We start from the raw sequence: 22,620 nt of genomic DNA on the forward strand, positions 1-22,620 counted from the left end.
ACATAGCATCCTCAAACTGCATTTTTAAACATAATAGATAATGCTTCCAGTTACCTTTTCCTGTCACAGCTAGTGAGTTTGATAATGAAATTTAAATTAAAGATTTACTGGCAGTCAGGCAATTTTTCTTTATTTGGCTCACCTGATAGAGAGGAAACTGAGTCAAATGAGTGTTACCATTCCTGGAAAGCCAGTTTGCAAAAGTTTGACAGGCTCTCAGCAGTCTGTCTTCACTAGAGAGAAGGCTGTCTTTCTGCTATGAATTTTGAGATTGGTGTTGGTCAAGTGTGAATTTTGCTACACAGCAAGCTGTAAGGAAATGACTGTCACTAGGGGACAGGACAACAGAGAACTATGAAGTTGCATCCTTTCTGCAGAGTGGATTTCCTTCCTATGCAGATCAAAGTGGCTTATGGCCTTACCCTGCATGCAGGAGGAGGCAGCTAGTGAGCCTCATAAAGCTTGCATCAGAAGTTTGGGGTGGGGGCTGTAGAAAACTTCTGATTAAAAGCCCATATTTATTGTGTAAATTAGCCCTTTGGTAGAAGTTATCAGACAGGACAAGGTAATCTAGGCCTTAATCAAAATAATAATTCATTGCATGAGGCATCTCAAGCCTATCTTTGCTGCTATAAAAAAAAAAGTCATTTGAGTCATTATGTATCTGAGATATGTGGTGCTCATGCAACAAGGTACACTAGTTTGCTATAAAGCACGAGACAATTTTAGTCTGCGATAAAACTTAAGGTTTTTTCATTGGGTTTGGACTAGGGTTTTTTGTTGTTGTTGGTTGGTTGGTTGGGTTGGGTTGGGTTTTTTTACCTGGTATGGTTGACATCCTAGAGGTAGGAACATAAAGGACACACCATCTTTAGCTCTGAAACCCTTTTTTCTAATAGTACCAGAAGGACCTTTACCCAAAACCAGGACTAAAGAGGAGAAACAGGTCATGAAGTGTACTTACAAACAAGTTTGTGAGGCTCCTTGTCTAAGGCAGTGGCTTTGCTTAAAATGAGGTCATGATGTCAGTTCCATAGCGTAAAATTAAGTCATAAGTGAAAAGACAAGTGGGGTTTTTTTATTGGGGCTTTGTCTGTAGGATCGATTTTTCTGCTCCTGTTCAGCATGCATGGTTTTGTAGTGGATTTACTGTGTATCTGTAGCGCTGACTTCTTCAAGGCAAATCAAAACTGGCCCAATATATGCCCAAGTTTCCAAAGTATTGATTACTCCCCTCCAATTTGTTTTAACCCAGCCAGTCTTTGGAACTCCCTTTCCTCCACCACCAGTTACAGCAAGGCAAAAAGGGACAAACCTAAAGCTAAAATCAGTATGAATTTTACTGCAACATAGAAATGACATACATGTCGACAACTGCTAAACTGAAAGTTGTTTTTTTCTGATACGTTATTCAATTTTGGTAGGGCAGAAACAGGTCGGTCTGTCTCTGCAAATGTTTGAGTTCTGTGTGGGAATGCTGAAGGAAGACATTCGTTTAAAAGATAAATAAACCAGTATTTCAGGAAGAGTACAGTCTGACTTTGAACTGTTTAGACCTAAACAACAAATAGTGAGGCTGCTGCAGATCAGGCATAACAAGAAAAATTACTAGTTGGTGACTTCCTCCTGGTCCTTCGTTATGCTTTACACCCAAGTGTTTTGTGTTTTTTTATTTTAAGTCTCATTTCTCCCAATTCTCCACCCTTCAAAAAATAGGTTATATTCTATGTTTATAATTCTACTACTGATATTATCAGTCCATAAACAAAACACAATTGTCTCCTGAACAAGGGAGATTCCCCAGTTCCCATCCTGAAGATTTAAAAGTAGATTGCTATACTTCCACATTGAGGCCAACCAGATACTCAGAAGACAATTCTGCATCATAAAACTGGAACTGTAAGCTAGAACCAAGGCATCACAGAGTCTCTCCTTTCAGTCTTTTCTACGTAGGAATTTGAGGGAAACGTATCCAGGGAGTTATTACCAAGAGATCCCATCTTTAATCTGCTTTTAGCCAGATTACTACAAAATAAGCTTTTCTTCTTTCTGCCATGCATGGGAACAACTCATGAGAGCTCAAAAACTGACTTTGCCTTAAAAATGAGTTTGGATAATTTACAGAAACCATAGAGTAAGGACAATGAAGTGTTAGAAATAGTAATATTTCAACAATAGCTTCTTATTCAAGACACCTGTAAGCTTGCAATAGATTGTCATCAAGTCTTCAGTAGAGAAAGAGATATGTTTTGCTCCATAGTTTAAAAAAAAAATCAGAAAATTAAATAAACTAGGAATGATAGGGAAGCAAGATAATGACAAAAAATCAAGTGATGAGGTGGTGAACTGGGATGGCAAGCAAAGGATGCAGGGTGATGTGGATAGGAGAGACCTTGTAAACAACGATACAGGGCAGAAGGGGGACCATGTCAAGCATACGCACTTAAGTAAGATAGCGATCTTATAAGAAGATCATAAATTGTGTTACTGATATAGCTGGGAAATGAAACACTTGTTATTTTTGAGGAAAATCAGACCCCAAAAATTCCAGTCTATCATAACTGGTTTGTATATGCACAGACACTGGAATTTCAAGAGTGCAGATGTTTTTTCTAGATCTAATCTGTATTTCTTGTACAGATAGCTATAACTATTTTCATCAGTCCTGCTAGTCTCTCATGCACTGAAGTCACTTCAAAATCAAAAGATGTGCAAATTTGTGGAAGATCTAAGCTGAGTTGCTTTTACAAACACACAAATCATATTTCCTATATTTTTAGATATCACTTCAAGTGCTGCTCACTTAGGAACTGAAATAGGTAGTTAAACCAGTAAAACCTATTTAAGGATGTGTTCATTCGTGCTGAGCATGTGATATAATGAAAAGCAATCCTTTTATTAATGCTTCTTCATTATTATTATTATTTTTAATCTCTCATTCATAGATACTGTACACAGTCATTGTCTGTTAACTATTATAAGCAGCAAAACTATAGCTGGCTTTAAATTAAAATTGCTTCCTAGTTAGTGTTTATTGTACAGGAGCAAAATGTTACATATTATGATATTCTCAACAGGATCTGTAAAGCTCAGTTGGAGATAGGCAGTAAATACTGAAGCACTCTCACAAATCATGTTTTTGCATATAATCACTGAAGCACTCTCACAAATCATGTTTTTGCATATAATCACTATATGCATATAAAAGTAAAATTTCAGCTTTTCCCCTGTTACCGTCCATCTCTGGTCTAGGAATTGATTCAGCCTACCCAGCCTCCACTTTCAGAGTCTCCACAACACTATTTGTTGCAGCAACTCAGATTTCCTTCATTTCAATACTGTGAACAGTTCACACCATTTCACATCTTAAGTCTGCTTATAAAGTATTTTTCTGCATCTGACATTATGTGATAAAGTAACTCTAGTCCCTCCCTTCTAGCCTAGATCACACTTCATGTCCTTCATGGTATCTTCCCTTGCAAACCTCACTTTTCCATTGGGATCCCTGTATCCATTTTTAATCAGTTTAGTCAGTATTTCGACTACAGCCCTCCTCCAGCAAGATGGATTACAGCTGCTGAGTTACTTTCATATGCATGCAGCCAAAACAGCGAGGTTGTGATAAAGAACACTGGTGTAACAAAACTAGTGGACATTTATTTATGCAATGGACAGCCTGACAATGGCAGTGAAAGAGTAAGACTTGAAGGCTGTGGGAGTTGCTATGGTGTCGTGGTTTAACCGCAGCCAGCAACTAAACACCACGCAGCCGCTCACTCACTCCCCCCCCACCCAGTGGGATGGGGGAGAAAATCGGGAAAAAAAAAGCAAAACCCGTGGGTTGAGATAAGAACGGTTTAATAGAACAGAAAAGAAGAAACTAATAATGATAATGAATGATAACACTAATAAAATGACAACAGCAATAATGAAAGGATTGGAATGTACAAATGATGCGCAGTGCAATTGCTCACCACCTGCCGACCGACACCCAGCCAGTCCCCCCGAGCGGCGACTCCCCCCCACACTTCCCCGTTCCTATACTGGATGGGACGTCCCATGGTATGGAATACACCGTTGGCCAGTTTGGGTCAGCTGCCCTGGCTGTGTCCTGTGCCAACTTCTTGTGCCCCTCCAGCTTTCTCGCTGGCTGGGCATGAGAAGCTGAAAAATCCTTGACATTAGTCTAAACACTACTGAGCAACAACTGAAGACATCAGTGTTATCAACATTCTTCGCATACTGAACTCAAAACATAGCACTGTACCAGCTACTAGGAAGACAGTTAACTCTATCCCAGCTGAAACCAGGACATATGGTTTACCACAGCTTGCAGCTGTGAGAAACTCTTCCCCACACTCAGAAAAAATTACCTCTTTGGAAGAGGTTCTCTTGTTCAAAGCCTACCAATCTGGTCTTTGGTTGTATTATGTTTTGTTACCAAATGCTTAGCAATTTTTTTCTCAGTAGAAAATAGGAGGATCAAATACGAGAAACTGACTAAACTGAAGAAAGAGCAACTTAGGTTGTACTAAGATGAATAATTAAATTAATAAAACCTGACACAATTCATTCTAGGTTACAAGAGAAAATGGCTGAAGCATTGCAAAGGCTGGAAAGTACACACTTTTTTCCTTTTTTTTTTTTTTTTGAGAGGGAAAGGAGAAAACTTTCATAAGTCAGCCAGCTAACCTGAATTCCAAGAAAAATCCTTCTACCGTGCTAGCAAATATCTATCTTTCAAATGCCAAGAAACTTTAAAGCGAAAGTAACAGCTAACCTGAATTTGTCAGAAAAAGAAGTCATGCCAAACCAGTCTAACTGCCGCCTTCTTGACAGGGCACCATTACCAATCATAACCAAAACAGCAGTAACTGTCCCATAACTGGACTGCAAAAAGGCTTCGGGGACTTGAAGTACTGTGGAAGACAGACTTCAAACTTGGCCAGATGGAAATGAGGGCTGAGAGGTAAGATCTCGCCTGAAACACCGTGTCAATCTTTAGGCACTATTCTGCAGAGAGCAGTGTTAGAGAGATGCCGATTCTCAAAATACGTATAACCCCTCACGTATAAATACAAATAAAGTAACAAGAGTAGCAAACACCTAGAACAGATTTCCAGGAAGGTTCTGTTACCTCTGTCACTGTGGTTCCAAAGAAAATTTAGACCCAAGAGCTGTTAGCTGTGACACGGGTACACTCAATCCTGCCCTGAGCTGTGGAGGTTTACTGGTGTCCCCCGAGGCTGGACTCGGGCCCCGCTCCCCGCCCACTCCAGGCACCACTGGCCCCTGCAGCCACGGGAGGCGTAAGGCTTCCGAGGAAAATGAGCAGCCGACTCCTAATGCCCCGCGGCACAGCTGTGCCAGCCGTGCGCCTGGCCGGGTCCTCCCCAAAGCCGCCATCGGCCTCAACCCTCCCCTCCAGTCAGCGTGGGGTGCCTTCTGCCCTCAGCACGCGTTCCCGCCAACGGGCGGCGCGCGCCCCCGTCCCAACGGTCCCCTCGTTCCCCGCTCCCAGCCTGTGACCGGTTCCTGTCAGCGAGACCAGGTGCTGCCCCGGGACCCCCGAGTACACCTCCCCCCGGCGCCGGTTTTGGAGCAGAAAGGAAGCCAGCTCTAACTCTCCGAGCCTAGCTGCATATACTGAGGTACAGAGCCAGCCCTGCCTTTCACCAGGGTCGTACATGAGCCTTGTAATGCCCATCCACCTCAAAAAACACACCTTTTGCATAGAATGCCTCAAACAATACTGTGATTATTTCATGTGGCAGTTCCTGGCTGGAGGGGTAAAAGAACAAGTTGGAGAGAGGAAAAGAAAAAGGTATTTTTGCCGCTGGCTGGGTGATGAGTGGCATAACACTGGGCAGATTGTTCCGAATGTCCCTAAGCTGCATCTTCCTTCTGCTGCTGCACCTTCATTGCAGTTATTTCCTCAAGGTGGGGGGGAAGCTTCCTCCAGGTGTTATCCTCCCTCCTTTCACAAAACCCCTCCATTGGGAACTGAAAGCTCCCATGCTCCCAAGAGGTGAATTTCAACCTCAGCCAAGCCATCAGTACTGCGCCTGCATCATGCAATTTCAGCTGTTGACTTCTGCTGTTTTAGCATTGTGCTGTTCCTACAAAATTAAGGAACATTTGAATTATTCACTGTTCACTTTTATAGAGCAAATGTGAGCAAAACCTGGGCTTTACTCTGATGGGTTTAAGTGGAGTTGAGTAGTGCTTTTCAGGTGCAGCTACTGCTGTTAAATTCTTCTTAAACAAAAGTGCGCTGACTGTGTATCTGCTTTTTAGAGCCCCTGATTTGAATTTAGATTGAAAACTTTGTGATTGTGTCAACAAGCTTCCCAGGCTGCAGACAGCTCTCAAAGCTGAGAAACCAGAAGTAATTGAACCCTTGTTATATAGGAATCTCAATGTTCTCAGTTTGCACAAGCCAGACATTTTGAAAACTTGGTGTTGGTAATCTGCACCTAAGGACTTTGAAACACTGTAGATTTTAGTGAGGAATGTTTGCTGCCCTGAAAAAAAAAAACAAAACCAACCAAAGAAACCCCCACCAAATTAAAACCCCCACAATTCCTCATATTTTACAGGAGTGTCACCTACAGCACTGTGGTAAGGGTAAGATTAGAAGAGAGACTCCTGTATTTCATAATATGTGAAAAAGAATCTTAAGCCATATTTCCCTCTCTTGTATAGTTTGCCTGTTTCAACATTAATTGCTAGCATGCAAATAAGAGTCATTATCTCAGGTATGTGATTAGATCTTAATATACCTACTAGAAAGGCATAAAGTTTAGTACAGTACACTAGACATTTCTCATTTTGATGCAACAAACTGAACTGACGTATTTTGAAATGCCATGTTACCACAACTTAAAACAATTTGTTATATAGGAAGGATCATGTCAGTGGCTGTATAAGGGCAGTGCTGCAAACCATTTTCTACTGTGACAATGAGCAGCAAGTTCCAGTGTGTTCTTCTGTGTCTTAATCTGCCCTGAGATATGGTATCTAACATGAATGAAGTACTTCAGCCTCCTTATTTGTTGCCAGGGCCAGTCTCTGAGACTCTGGAAGAATGATTCTCTGCATTTAAAAAAAAAAAAAAAAAAAAGGCCTTAAATTCTGTTAAGCTTTTGCAAAACTTTGCATTGCAAATTAGGACAAGATGTTGCAGACCTAGAAGTCTGCTATATTTCATTTCAGAAACTGTTAAATGAGAACATTTGAACATTTTTTAAATGAGAAGCAGTTTCTGAGCTCCAGGCTTACTTATTTCACAAACTCTTTTCCTTCTCAAAAGTTTTAAAGCTAAACAAGCTTGGAGAAGCCTTGAGAACTGGAATTCTGTGGCAATCCACAGAACTGAGGAATTCAAATATGGCTGTATTTATCAATTTATTTTTCTCTACAGTCACCCTTTATATTCAGATAGGCATAAAATTTGTTTATTGTGCCAAAAAGCAGTGATACGTATATCAAAACAATACCATAGGATATATTTGTTTCATGTAAATAGAGATCAATGACCGTAATAGCGATTTAACCTCATTTGGGTGGGGATATGAGGGAAAGTGGAATGTGCACACATATCGCAAGTGACATGAAAATGTTTTATGTGTCAAATCATACCTACCTCTTCTGCTAACCTCCTTGCCTTCAGAGACTGGGGATGTAACGCAGCTGCCGTAATGCTGAATACAGGCAGAGCAGGCTATGCATGTTCACAGCTGCTGTGAAATAGGTTTTTTCAATTACAACTGAGTTACAGCTGCTCAGGGTGGTGAGCTCCCTTCCTTTGGGTGTAAAAGCAAGAGTCACTAAATAATAATTTGAAGTACTATTATGGAGCTAGTAGGATACTCCTGTCCAAAAGCACAGAGGTACATGGTAAAACTCAATGCAAGAAAGTTGCTTGATGTTGAGGGGTTGCCTTGAATTTTACTGCTCACAGCTACATCTGTCTGTGATGGAAGAGACAGTAGACCGTGAGAAGAGCAGCTGCTTCTGAGCAGGTTGTGCTCAACTTTGGAGCTGTTTGGTTCTTTTGTATTCAAGTAAGTGGTGTTTTATGACACATATAATAAGTTTTTTCTCCTAACATTAACAATGAGGCATGGCTTAGATTTTTGAAGTGAGGAGACAGGATTCCTGAAATATTTACATGTAGGTGTTTTGTCCACGTTTGTTTCTCAGGGCAAGTGCAGCAGCATTTTCATTGTTGGTAGCCAAAAGCCTTTTTAGACTTCCTGCCAGCCCTGGGGCACTAAGCAGACTTCTAGTTCAGAGTCTTTATGTATGCCAACTCACAGAAAAATAATCAGAGCTGCAGTTTTCATCTGTCTGTCCAGAAAAATAGAAAATTATAGAAAATATGTAAATTTCAAGAAGGTGAAGTGTTTGTGGGCTACTGTTGATGTTTATTCCTCTTTTTCAGCCATTAACACATCTTTCCTTGCCCCAAGTGAACATAAATTCCAGCAATTTATTTCATCCCCTGTGCCCTTTAATCCTTTCTTTCCTTCTCCTTTTCTCTCCCCTGTGATAGACAGGTATAGCCACACTCTAAAAGCAACCCAGCAAGCAGAGAAAAAACTCTTGAGACCAAAACTTGAAAACTGGGGTTTATAAGTTATGAAAGAATAATAATACAGGAGCCTCCAGTCTCATGACTGTGATGGAGTAATTATCGGACAAAGAATGCAAAGGCAAAAGAAAGGCCGAGACATCACCTGGAAAACAGAAGGCTTTTAATGTTATGGCTTTAAAAGGAGTTTCTGTGTGTAAGACTTGAGATTTGCTGTGGGATTCTTTCAGAACAAGTATTTAGTTTTAATTAGCAGGGTGGTATCTTGGTTAATGGCATTTTTTGAATTCTTCAGTGGCCACAAAATGCCAAGGCCTTATTAAGGAAGAACATAGAGAAAAAGGAGCCATGGGAGATGAACACACTTTCCCAATTTCCCAAATTGAATGTTCCAAGCATACATGTTCATGGTTTTCAACTTTAAAATGTATTGTTAATTGAAAGAACACAATGAATGTTTATGGAAATGCAGTGGCGCATTCAAGGGTGTAGCCCATCTTCTCAGGTTGTGGATATGCTGCAACCAGCATTACTCTGAGCTTTGTTAGAGCTGTGCAGCTCCTTGTACACACTCTCCAGCTAATCTGAGAGTACTTGTTATGGGATTATTTTGGCTAGAACTACTTCATGCTTTTGTGAGTTTATCAAGCAAATAAGTAGAGGATACTTCTAAGCCAGCATAAAAGTGCTGTGCTTGGAGAGGCAACAGTGATTCACCTCATATTTTCAACTAACTTACCTACTTAACAATATTTGTATGACTCCAGTCTTCTTTTGGAGAATGGAGGCTATTCGGTGTGAAGCAGAGACCTGCTACTACAGAGTGTAAATACCTTATATGGTCTTTAGACATGAAATATGTGTATAATGTATAAACTACACTGACTGCTTCTGGTGCTCCATCTAGCTCGGTATCCTGCCTCTAACAGTGGCCATAAGTGGTCAAGGGAAGAGTAGAAAGTCAGCAGTCTCCTTAAAGATCCTAAAGGAGTCTACATTCAATATGCAAAATACTAAAAACCCTCTAATAGCCCTCCATAAAGCTGAACCAACTACATGCTTAGCTGACTCCCAGTTCCTGGTAATGCAAATATCGATATAATTCAAAACTACAGTCTTCTGGAATTAACAGATTAATCTGATTAAATGAATACTAAATCATCTCATGTTACCCCTAACAGTAACACATTTAGTATTTGCATATGGTTTGAATGAAGGTTGTCAAAGACATGCAAACTAGAGGTTGGGAAATAAAGTTTCTAAATAGATAGAGATCTTGAAATATAAAAAGTGATATAGACTTGGTCTTTGCTGACACCCAAACTACATTTACACATTTCTCTGTTTAGCTTCCCCCCCCAAGCTTTCGTAATCCCTTCAGAAAACCTTTTCAGACAGTTCATAGACAACTTCCAGTGTCACATTCCCTTAGTCTTCAGAAACAAACTTGTATCACTCATGAGATCTAGTTTTTATGCTATGTATACACTCAAAATACACACTGTAAACTGAATAAATAGCTCTATAACAAACTGTAAGTGGTCACAGATGGCACTGTGGTCTTAAAAGGGGTCATGTCTACTCTTTTTTTATTTTCATAGATAAACACTATATTGTACGGTTTATAATTTCAAGATGGTTCAAAAGAATTTAGTCACACTGAATTCCAGTGAGAGATAACAGCCTAAGTGCTTAAAAATACCCGTTCCACACAGTTACAATTTTTCCCTCCAGTGCTGTTTGTAACAATTGTGTTGGAAGTCTCTCTAATGTGTTCATGTTGGAATCCAGTCTTAGAAACAGGATTTTAAAATTAATTTTGATACTTGAAAAATGCTGTGATTTTTTATTAGGGAAAGCAGCATAACCAGAAAATTAAAAAAGGAAAAATAGAGCAACAAGTTGAACCTATGCGTCTAAAGCCTTATTCGGCTTGTTGATGTCTCCCCACCTACACATTTAAATCTAATAAGCAATCTGCCCTCCTACTGCCAACCTCATCTCCCCTATTTCCTTAAATATTTGTAGTTACAAAAGCACTGAAATTACAAAATTATTAAAACTCAACAATGGGTTAATTAGCATCCGTATAAGAACATTAACTACAGGTACAAACCCAATTATTTCAATAAAAAGACTATTCCTTTATCCTTATAGCTAAATAAATCCTGCTCTTTTATATGCCTAAATCAAGCCAGTCCTATGTTACAGCTGCATTCTTCATTTTCTGAACTAAGGCTGTAACTAATGTGCCAAATTGGGATTTTAGAGCATTAAGCATTTAAAACCCATAGCAACTGGTGAAAACAGAATACCTTTAAAATCCTTTTCTTTGTCTTTAACTGAAAAATAAAATGGTATATAACCTATTGAAATAGTCTTAAATTTTTGTGGACAAAATTTTAAACATGCTTTTAGATTAAAGATACTCTGAACAGAATAAATTCATACATTCACTGCTAGTTTTAAAAATATGCCAATTAAAAGATTAGTATTTTCTTTGATATCAGACTCCATTCTCATAAGCAGATACTCTAGAGTACTCTTCAAGAGAAGGAACTCTTACCACTCCTTGGTAGAACCACTATGTTGGAAAAAAAAAAAAAACAACCACCACCCCCCTCAAACCAAAGTGCTCTCTTCTTTTATTCTTAATAACCATTTGACTAGACTTAAAAGTGTTGGAGAGTGACTGTAAAGCATTAGCTCAGCAAAACAAAGGAGCAATTATTTGATTGGCATAGCCCTCTCTCAACACAGTACAAAATACTCTCTTACTATTACACGAATATCTCCTGTTTCAGAGCACAAAACAAACCCAATACTTTCAGACTTTCAGCAAGTTATTCCCACAAGCCTGCTTGGGAAAGCTTCCCTTTGCTGACACACTGACTTTTCACTAACCTTTTTGCAACCCCCATTTTTCTGAGAGGTTTGGTTTTGTTTTGGACAGAGCTCCTAGTTTAGCAGATCTACTTCCTGAAAGACTAATTAACCCAGTAATTCTACTTCCTTGACGTGTCCATCTCTCAGGGAATGAGTGTGTTTCAAAGGCTGTTAACCCCCTGTTTGCAGTGTCATATATGATATCTGGTTTCGTATACAATTGTTGTGCTATCTATTTTCAGGAGCCAATGCTTTAGGAGTACTGTGCTTTCATCAGAAATCTTCTGTAAAAGCAGTAACTTTTTGTACAAAGGGGAAACAAGTAGGCATGGACTCTCCAAAGACACCAAGTGGGTAGTCAAAACAGTCCTGAGAAAGGACCTGTAGTCCCGTGCTGCTAGTTGAAGGCATCTGTACTTTTTCCTTGTATCAGTAGCAGGCTGCATTAGGTCTTTATCAGAGAGACTGAACACAGCTTTGCAAGAAAATTGGCTGTGTGGATTCTTCAGCTTTCACCTGCGTGTAAAATTGTACCATGGTTCCTGATATTTTGCCAAGCAGCAACCCATCTAAAAACTCTTTAGAAAGAACAATGTGTGTTTGCAGTCTCAGCTTTGAGTGGGGTTGGCTGCTGATTACATCACTCTTGGCGAATTCCAGGAGGTATAGTATGGCTCTGGAGTCCTTGAGCAGGAGCATAGAAATAAGCATCAGCAAGTTAAGATGATGATCTCTTTTCTTTTTTCATTAATAAAGTTCTTGCTAAGCTCCCTGTAGGAAAGGGAGAAATGCAGGGGAAAAAATTATTTCCTTACTCAGAGCTCAGTAATTAAGAAAAAAATTTTCAAATTTGCTTGTCTAAACTTCAAGGGTGCAGTACGAAGAAATTCTAGGAGATCAGGACACATTTGGGAAGCCAGAAGGGTCCAGGGCCTTGGGCATTAACAGCAAAGTCAGAAAATTTGAATTTTGCTCCCTGACTTCATAGCTGATTTTCTTTCAGCAAGTCACTTCATGTCTCTGTTTTCTCACATTAACATGTTAGAGCTGGGCATTCTTTTCACTGTTTGCTGAGTGTCTGTCACAACAGGTTCCTGGTATTTTTAATGGATAGTGGGTTCTGCTACAGTATATATAAAATAAATTAATAAATACAGAATCAGGCCCAGCCTTTGGGCACCAAAGTGTAAAGTCAGATTGTCTGGAGTCCTGTGTGCACATTCTTAGGTTTCAGGATGAATGAATCTATTCATCTCTCTCAGCTTTTTAGATGCTACTTACCTATGGAACATTCCAGTATCCTCTGAGATTTGCAGGATGTTGTTGATTAAGATGAAGTATTTTTTTGTGAATACTTGTGTGTGCAGCGTATGTTTTTCAGTGCATGTTAAATATTGCTATGGTTAAGTTGAAATGAAGAATAGGCACGCTGCACCATGTTGTTATTTGCTGTGAAGTGATTTAACAAATGTTTGAACAGCTGTTGCTGAGTAGACCCTGTTGATAAAAGTGGTGGAATCATGAGAGCTGGTGTTTTGGTTGTTTATGGTGGAAAAGTATCAATCAAGTAATTTTCTGCTTGGATAAAGGACTCTATATAAAGAGTTAATGTAATTTATGATAATGTCTGTCAAATCCAGCTTTGCATGTACAGTGAGTTTTATTAAAGAAGCACATTTCTGATCTTCTAGAAAAGGTGATAGCATTGTGGCTACTCCAGCAGTCAAGACAGGAAAACTGCCTTGGAGAACAGCCAGGACGGTTGCTGATCTTTATATTACTTAACAAAATTCTTTCAGTTCCAGAAATGAACAGTCTCTGAACCATAATTCTAGGTGGAACAACAAAGTGACTGCCACAAAGATTGATCATTTGTAGCAGAAAAACAGTACTTCTGTAGATAGCACCATTAGCCGTGGAAAGGTTCAGCTCTGCACTAATATTAGCTTGCCAATGAGTTTTAGTAGTAATGTGGTAGCGGAAAGAAATATAGTCTATACACAGTAATGAATGGTAGTAAATGAACAGCTAGCATTCCTGGCATACCACAAACTCACCAAACAGGCAGAGAAAATAAGGGTAGATTATTTTAATGGTTTTTACTCCTAAAAATGGAAACCAAATATCTTGATCCCAAAGACCCTGCTTGAACTTTCTGCTTGTGGTCTGACTTCTGATGAGAACTAATTTGTAAGGACAGATTTGACAATGGGCAGCCACTGTGACAGTGGGCAGCCAGTGATAGTGGAGGCTTGGTTTTCAGCTTGCAGCAAAATGCACTAAATAAAGACCCTGAATTTTAGCATGGTGATGAATCTTTTTGAAAGTCTGAATGCTAATTTTGGTGCCTGAGTTGATCCTCTCTGAGTATCTGATTGCCAGGACTCAGGTTTGCCAGAGAAGGCTCAAAATGTTTACTGGTGGCAAGCACGGTGAGTTGTTTGCAAGAAGTGCACACTTGTGGTCAGCACACCTGAAAGTCTTGGAGGTATGTAGGGACAGTGGTAATGCAGTGAATCCATCCTCATCCCTTTAGTATGTTCCTTTGTATTGCTGTTCTCACCAGGAAAGGTAAGTGTAGAAGAGTCTTAGGAAATGAGTTGCTTTCTTATGGGCTTTGTGGAAGGGAGAGCTGAGGTGTGATGACAGGGAGCTGCTATTGTTTATGCTGTACTTCTTTGGATGATAAAAGAATTTAACATCCGCAATGAAACACTTTTTTTTTTTTTTTTAATTTGTCCACCCACCCACCCCCCTTTTTGCACTACAGTGTATTGCATTGCCCTGGCCTCTGAGCAGTTCCTCAGGCTTTTTATGAAGAAAACATGTAGTGGAACATAAAGAGGACTTTTTTATATTAAGGAACATGGCATTATTGCCAGACTGATCTTACAAGAAAGCAATCCTTTCCAGGAGAGTAAAGAGTGACTGAGATGCCTCTATTGCAAGGAATGCTGTGTAACAATAAAACATTCAGTAAAGTTTATATTGCTGCTACCATAACTGAGACATGATATTTAAATAAAATAGCACTGCTTTTATGAGCATACACTGTGATATATCAACCAAAAAGAAGAGTTTAACTGTTTTTTATTTCTTCTGAAGGATAAAAGCTGTCAGATTGTGTACTGATAGCAGCAACGGTATTCCAAGCAACTGATTACTTGAGAGTAAGATGAAGCAGTGGCTATGGGTGTAGAGGCATTGTGCTGCAGCTCCACTAGTGATATGCAATGTGTCTTCATAGTTATTCTGCTTTGAAGGGAAAGCCATCAGAACTTCATGCTTTGTATTAATTGTGTGTAACTCAGAAGTCTAGAAAGAGACGTAGTCAAGGTATCCCCATGCCTATTGCCATGAAGGCAAGGCCTTGGTGGATGTTAAGGTGGGCTTGAATACAGTCAGTGAGGAAGCTTGTGCTGCAAATGTCTTAATGGTATCCCACTTGGCTAGCTTAAAAATATCTATGCATGCTCCTTTGTTTCTCTTTTTTGTAGTGTGAGTAAATTTCTAATGAGCCACAAAACCGGTCACCTAAACAATCAGTGGGGAAATCAGTAATATTAAGGTAAGTGGCGATGCGCATGTCTTGATGGACTTTAATGGTAGCAATTTCAATAATTCTTTCATTGATAGATAAAAGCCGGCCTGCAGATAATGAATTTGCCCTCAGAAAAAGCTGAGACATAACAGACTGAAAAAAGCAGTTGTCTTAATTATGGTAATTATGTTAATTTAGGCTTTAAATAATAAGAGACTTGCACTTTACATATTTAATATTTCAGTTAACTGTGGGCATTAAGGAAGATGAGGTATCTCAGAGATACAGATTCAATCCAGCATTTCATGTAAGAAATGATAAAAAGCTTTCTGTAAAAAACAGCAGTATGAAGAAATGAAATGTTGGGGGGAATGGGCTCTTACATCTACCTCTCTCACAAGCATACAGTGTCTTTAACCAGGGGAAGAAGGATCATATTTCCAGGTAAAGAAAGCACTGAAGCCCATCTATTTAGAGTAGCTGAGGACCTGACCCATTAGTCCACTGGATACCGTATCTTCCACTGATTCCACCTTCTGAACCAGTTGTCTTAGCTGCTATCCTATCAAGTGGTGTGAATCTGAGACATATTGTACTGAATCTCCCTGGCAGGATTAGGGCAACCTCAAGGCTATTTACTTTAAAATCAATCTATGAACAGACCTTTCTTTGCAGTGAAATGTCAAGTCTTTCTGAATTCATAAAGACAAAACTCATAATCCTGTGTGACTCTGTATACCCAGATGTGCCTAAGTATGCTGGAAATTATTGGGTTTTCTGCTCCATAGATAGTAATGGTATTTGGTCAGCTAGTTTTGCATGCTTTCCAAAACTTCATTCTCAAACCAAGCAAAAGAATCGTCACATTTACATCTTTCCTGCATGAAACATAATGAATGTTTAACCATAATCTACAAACTCATTGGGTACCTGACTGATTAAACATAGCAGATTCCATCCAGAAATCTTTTATTTCCCAAGTGAAAACACAGCCTTATTCTGTACTTATAAAATAGACTTAAAAGACATGTAGATGTGGTGCTTAGGGACATGGTTTAGTGGTGGACTTGGTAGTGTCAGGTTAATGGTTTGACCCGATGATCTTAAGGGTCTTTTTCAATCTAAATGATTCTATGATAGGTAATAATACCGTAGAGAAGTGTAGCCATAATCCCCGAAAACCAAAAGCAGTTATTTGTGTATGCAATGGCTAGTTCCATAGAGTGAGAACTACACTATGGTTGCATTTCTGCTGCTCACTGAAAACATCATTCATTACTCATAGGCTTTTTTTTTTAAATTTGGGTTTTTTTTTTTAAAGTTTACTTCCTTTTTTACCTGGGTAAACAACTGTCTTCCAAGCATGAAACTCATATAAGATACATTCTGCATATGACATTAAAAGATGGTAATTGTTAGTATGTTATTGCTCAAAATCACAGTAGGTAGGTAGTGCCTCGGCTCCTAGGAGTACAGAAGTCGGGCGCTATAAAGAATGGTATGGCTATTGAAAGGTGAAATCCAATTACCAGTGTCCCAGCTAAGAGATTCCTGACCTAAGTTTCATTTTTTGATGCCTTGACTGACCAGTATGTTATATCTGACACTGCATATGAAATGAGTTTCTGCTTATGGGAACACCAAAAACAAACAAAAGAAAGTTGAATTGCCTTTGTCACTCCTATGCTAAGAGCCAGACCATGTTTGGGGTTCATGCTGTACAGGAATTTAAACTCAGACTGGTTTTATTGCTTTGAAAAACATTATTCCTGGAGGTAGCAAGTGTTAAGTGAGGGTGTGATACGTACTGACCCTAGAGAAAGGAGTGCATTGTGTCTGCAGTGCAATATGACATAAAAAGAAAATAAGTTTAAAACCAGTTTGCTTTTCCAGCCTTGCCAGATGCACCAAGCAATTCACTCAGAATTTTTAAAATGCAGGCAAAATGTAGGTGCTGGTCTATTTTAACAACAATGGTCCAGAAGTTTAAAAAAAAGAAGGAAAGAAAGAAAAAAAGGGGGCAAAACTGGATGCCAGTATTCTCTGAAATGCTTTCAATAACCATCTTGAGAAAGACAATGAGAACACTGAATCTGTGGCTCAGTTAAGCAGGTACTTCATTCTAGCTATCTTGATATTTGATGGTACCTTAGCCAGAAACATCAGGTAAGGAAAGAAAAGAGGAAACGTGTGAATCACAGCATTTGTTACTTTCAGGTTTGAAAGACTGTAACTTTTATAAGGTTTAAAGTAAGTAAATAAAGTAAGTAAAAAGTATGAATTGAAAATTGCTGGAAAAGACCCAGATTCATGCATCTTTTAATTGCTGTCTATCTAGATGGCCCACTGCAGCACTACTCCAGTTGAATATCTCAAAATCAATTGATTTTATCCTCTCAACATTCCAATACAATACAATCTAATTTTGCAAATGATGAACTAAGAAAGTATGTGACTTAAATGACCAAAGTCATAACATAAATCTAGGTTTAAGCCAGCAATTGATCAGGTACTCTGAGATCATGCTCCACTAGGAGGACAGGCCATGCAGGATGTGCTGTACTCGTACCATTGGCACCTGCAATTCCAGTTAGGCTGGGTCATCTCTTCAGAGAAAGGCAGCTTGAGACCTGCACTGCCTTTTCAGTGTCTTGCCTGGAAATGTATTTCATATTGCTCTTTGGAGACAAATCAGTTTGGGTCAGGCTGTTTTCATAATGGGAGACAGGAGGTATTACATGCTGCAATTTGTGCAGACTTTTCCAGCAGTCTTTGAACTAGCTAATTCCAATGCTCTTAGGAATGTAGCCATAGCACCATGGAATACCAAACAGCTGGGAACTGCTTTCAGATACACCACTAATACTGCCTGTGTTAATTTGGACTCAGCTAGACGAGTTGCAGTTACTATAGCAAGTATGCCCTCACAAATAATTTTTAGGGAGGGAGCTGAATCTACAAAAAATGAGGCTCAGGTGCATGATCAGCTGTGCAGGAAAGCGGTAAGTAAGTTTTGCGCAGTGACTGAGCAGCTGCACAGCTGTGATGGTAGGAGAGGATACCGTTAATTTAATTCTCTACCCATACTACAACCTTCAGCTACCACACCAAGACCAATGTTGCTTTACATCTCTCTTCACCAACTGATTCCCTGGCACATTCTTCCCCAAGCAAACCCTGCAGTTCACCTCAGAGGGCTTCTCCCAGGTGCTGTCTATCTTAGTCTCTAATCTGTGCTATAAAGCAGGCCCATTTTCCAGGCACTGTTTACTGAAAACACAGGAGCGTGCCTGGCTTCCTTAGCCATACCTCCTCCTTCCCTCCCACTCCCTGGCAGGCAATATGGCTGTGCAGATCAGGCTGCAGGACTCTCCTACTGCCTTTAAGAGAGTGTGAAGTGAAATCACCAGCCTGTAAGACCATTAACCCTGACAGGTTTACAGCTGCTTCCTCTGAGGTTGAGAGTTCATTATGCTTACAGCTAGTCAAAGTGGTTGACAGTAAAGGAAACAGTAACATGATTGAAATCTTTGTTAGAAAAACAGTGCACTAAAGGAAAGATTTGTGATAGAAGAACACAGTGCAAGATCAAGGCTTTCAGTGAGATCAGTAATTTAAAAATGAAATTTCTAAAAAAGCAGAGAAGAGATAATGAAAAGGGTCAAAACCAAATAGTAAGGGATAATTATGAGGTTGATGTTACTCACATATGGCACTGGAGAGATGAAAAGAAGAAACAGCATCTTGCTGTAGTGCTTAGTACTAGGAAATGTTCAAATCTTTAATGAAAAATCACATTTGAAATGGTAATGTCCTTGTATTTGCTGCTGTAGATCAATTATGGCTAAGACCCATATATTCGGTAGTTACACTCCTATTTCTGTAGGGATGCACTAAGTTTTAGGAAGTAGAAACCATCTGGTGCTGCCTTCAGCAGCATTTTTGTCCCTATTTCCTGACAACTGGGATCGTGGCAAGATAATTAGGGACTTTGCTTGAATAAAATATTTCTAGATTTCTTTGCAACTTGTTCTGAACTAATCTACGCATTCCTATCCATCCTGACAGATGACCTGTCTTATTCTAGGGGTGAGAAGAGCTGTATTTTTTGTCTTTTCCTTATTGCATGATCAGACCATCAAATGGTCTGACATGTCCCAAATGGCACCCATCATCAGCATATGTCACACTGACTGTACTTGGCCACTTTTTTTTACCTGGGACTTAAAGTAGAAAGGAAGTGGGCTGTATGATTTTTTTTCTTGATAACAGCTCCCTTTCTTGCCTGGTGTTTTCACTAAACCTCCACGGGCTGTTAAAAGTGTTGCAATGTGGCTATATTCAGCCTGTGAAACATAGAGTGAGCATTCATGTTTTAAGAGAGACTTTTAGGAGCTTACCCTACTCTTGTTAAAGCCAGTGGGCATCCCTGCATGTCAGTGGAAGTGAGATAAGATTTCAAGTCACATCTTGTATTCTACATGTTTTCCTATGTGTCCAGAAATTTCAGTTATCTCCACTCATGACTAGAGATCATGATAGCTGTTCGAATTTTTAGTCAAATAAGACAAATACACCTCTATTCTCTCTAGTTATGTATTTATTCAGTAATCAACACAACTTTAAAGTTCACAAACTCATTCTTTGTTTCTTTAAATGTTTGACGTAGAGGTTAGGAGCAGTGGTCTCCAATGGAGATGAAAAGCCACAAGAGGGATCGGTGTCTCAGCCAGATTGGCCAGGAGCCAATCCGTAGTCCCCCATGAATGCCAAGGCTGTTTTGCTGTACAGACCTGTCTAATGTCTGGTGTTTTAATATCCTTTGGCACTTGCAGGATATTTTTGCATATGGTAGTGTGTTTGTATTTTCTATCCAATGTTTCTGGTACCAAATGAGGAGACAACATATTTTCTGCTTAGCACTTTGTTTTCTTGTCAGTAGCTTAGCACAAGGAAGAATACTTGTTCCAAAAAAACCCACCTTAAAATATGTTCCACCTAGCCTGTCACAACTTTATTCCTCTGTGTTGTGCTTCTTGGGCTGCAGTGGAATACAGACTAGTGTCTTGCCTGGTTTCAGCTCTAAATTGCCCCAGTTAGGAAGTATCACAGCTTTTAGACATCTCTGGCAACATGGAAAAGAAAACCCACTGCCCTTCTGCATGACTAAAGAAAAATCTGATAATGAAATTTGATTTGCTGTAGATGTTAACAACATGCTCAGAGGCATCTGAATGACAGCCACAGTGAAAGTTGGTATGAAACTCCAGAATATGGGCACTTTTAGTGGAGAGTAAAATAATTAAATATTGATCAATATTTATATCAGAAGAACTAAGAAGCCTGGGTTTATGTACTGATCTATTAAAAAAAGAGACATTTAGAAGCAATATTGAGGAAAAGTATAATTTAAAAATGTAATTACCTACAAAACAAGATCACCCATCTAGAAATAAACTAGTTGTACTTAACTTGAAAGCAGTCGCCAAGAGGTTTATTCCATGAATTCATTTTTATGCATTTTCTATTGGAAACTTATGCAATAGAGCTGAACAGTTTTTTGTTTTCTTGACAGGAGTTTTGATAGTAAATGCCAAGAACTTGGATGTGTTTTATTTTTATCCTCCCTAGGGGGTCTTTCAGAATTAAGAACTTCTGGCAACTATTTCCTTTCTGTTTGAAGCATCTTTAGAAAAATGAAATGGTAACATTTCACTAAAAGAACAAATGTCTAGAATTTATTTCACTCCTATTACTAAAATGTTTGCATCTTGAACAGGATGTTTGGAGAAAACTCATTTAACATTCCTGTCAACCTTGATAATGTTTGCTTCTTCTGCTGGTCTCTTCTGTTTCTTCTTTCTCTGGTTTACAGCATAATGAACTGATAGAGTCAGAACTACATCTTACTTTAGACAGAAGAAACTTACAATGGGGCAAAGCAAGCTACAAACTGCCCTACACCTCTGAAAATCAATTAACTGATTAAATGGTCCAGTATTTGGTATTTTGATTTGGCACAGTTGAACATTTGCCCATAATATCTGTGGAAGTCTTGGAAATGAAAACATATACATTATAAATTATATTTTTTGTATCCAATTTAGTATTTCTGAAATATGAAGAAAGCCATTTTGTGGTTTGGCTTTCTGTTGCATTCAAATTCAGAGGTATGTATGGACTTACTGCACTTTTTTCAGAAGTCTGTTTAATCGTTGGAAGACTCTTTATTCGAAACGAAATCACGGGTGCCTTCCCAGGATAGGAGGTTATCTTCCACTTAACACGTGGTGTTTCCCATTCAAGTGGAGCATGAATCAATAAGGTTTGCCCTTGCTGTAGGACGATGAAAATACAGCAAAACGCTGACAGAAATTGAAAGCAATTTGCAAGATGGTTTTAAGTTCTATGGGGCATTGGAAATGTTAAATATTTTGTCAGCGTTTGCTCATTAGAGATGACTACATGTTCTGAAACTCTTCTGACACACTTAAGGTCTGTGCAACACTGTAAAGTCCACTGAGGAGGTGCTCACGCACACAGCTTGCTGCTTGCTCAGTGGAGACCTGGTCAAAGTGCAATAAATAGCAAGCTATGCGTGGAGCTGGGCATCTGGAGTCATCAGGCCCCACTGTGCTCTCTGCCTGTGTGTAATCCTGTTAGGCCCTGCTTCTGTGCCTCTCCACTTAGTAACAACTTCCCCTAGCTTACAAGTGGCAAGAGCTGGGTTTCTTCTCTGAAATAAGTTCTTCACTTAGTAAGAGGAGCATTTATTCACCTGATAGTGCACCTGAAGCAAAGTTGCATGATATGCTGATATTGATGCATGTGTAGCATTTATTGCAGGTAGGTGAGGAAGAGTTAAAATATTTTTCATTTCAATTTCTTTGAATAGTGCATTAGTGTGAGGATGCTCAGATCCTTTTGTATATGCATTTTATTGTACAGTTTGTGTTTTCTCCTGAGATATGCATTATTTCAATTTCAAGCTTTCAGATAATCTCCAAGGAGAGAGTGCAGTTATTTTAGAGGAATGAAAAAGACAGAAGAATTTTCTTTATATCTTTGCTGTCCAAAATGGTACTTAAAAAATCAAACTGTGAAAAATGCTGATAATAGACTCTCTGCTCTGTTATTCAGGGGTAAAAGATAAAAGATAAGCCTGTTGGCAACCAGAAACCTATTTCAGCAGCTGCTGAAGTGTGTCACAGACAAGTCTGCAAAGACATTTCATAATATCACTGATAAAGATCATGTAGTATTGAACTGATCTGCAAACATGCAAACACAGACTGAACTTGTATGTGTCATTGTGCATTTGTATTCATCTAGATTTGTGAGCAAGTAGAAGGACAATTTTTCAATAATTTTGTAGTGAAGTAAGAGAAGTTTATCGCTCATTAACTGTTTTCCAATTGTTCTTTTATTTTGGCTCTGTTTAGCATTTTCAGTGCATGAAAATGAATGAGATATTAGCAAAAATGTTTCTGACTCACCAATACAGCTGTTACATGACAGAGTAGTAAATAACTAATATTTCCAGCTTTAAGATCTAAGACTTTATAAAGGTCAGGGTACAAAAGATGGTGCAGCAATT

The sequence above is a fragment of the Harpia harpyja genome, chromosome 20, assembly GCF_026419915.1.
Source record: "Harpia harpyja isolate bHarHar1 chromosome 20, bHarHar1 primary haplotype, whole genome shotgun sequence".
NCBI classification, from domain to species: Eukaryota; Metazoa; Chordata; class Aves; order Accipitriformes; family Accipitridae; genus Harpia; species Harpia harpyja.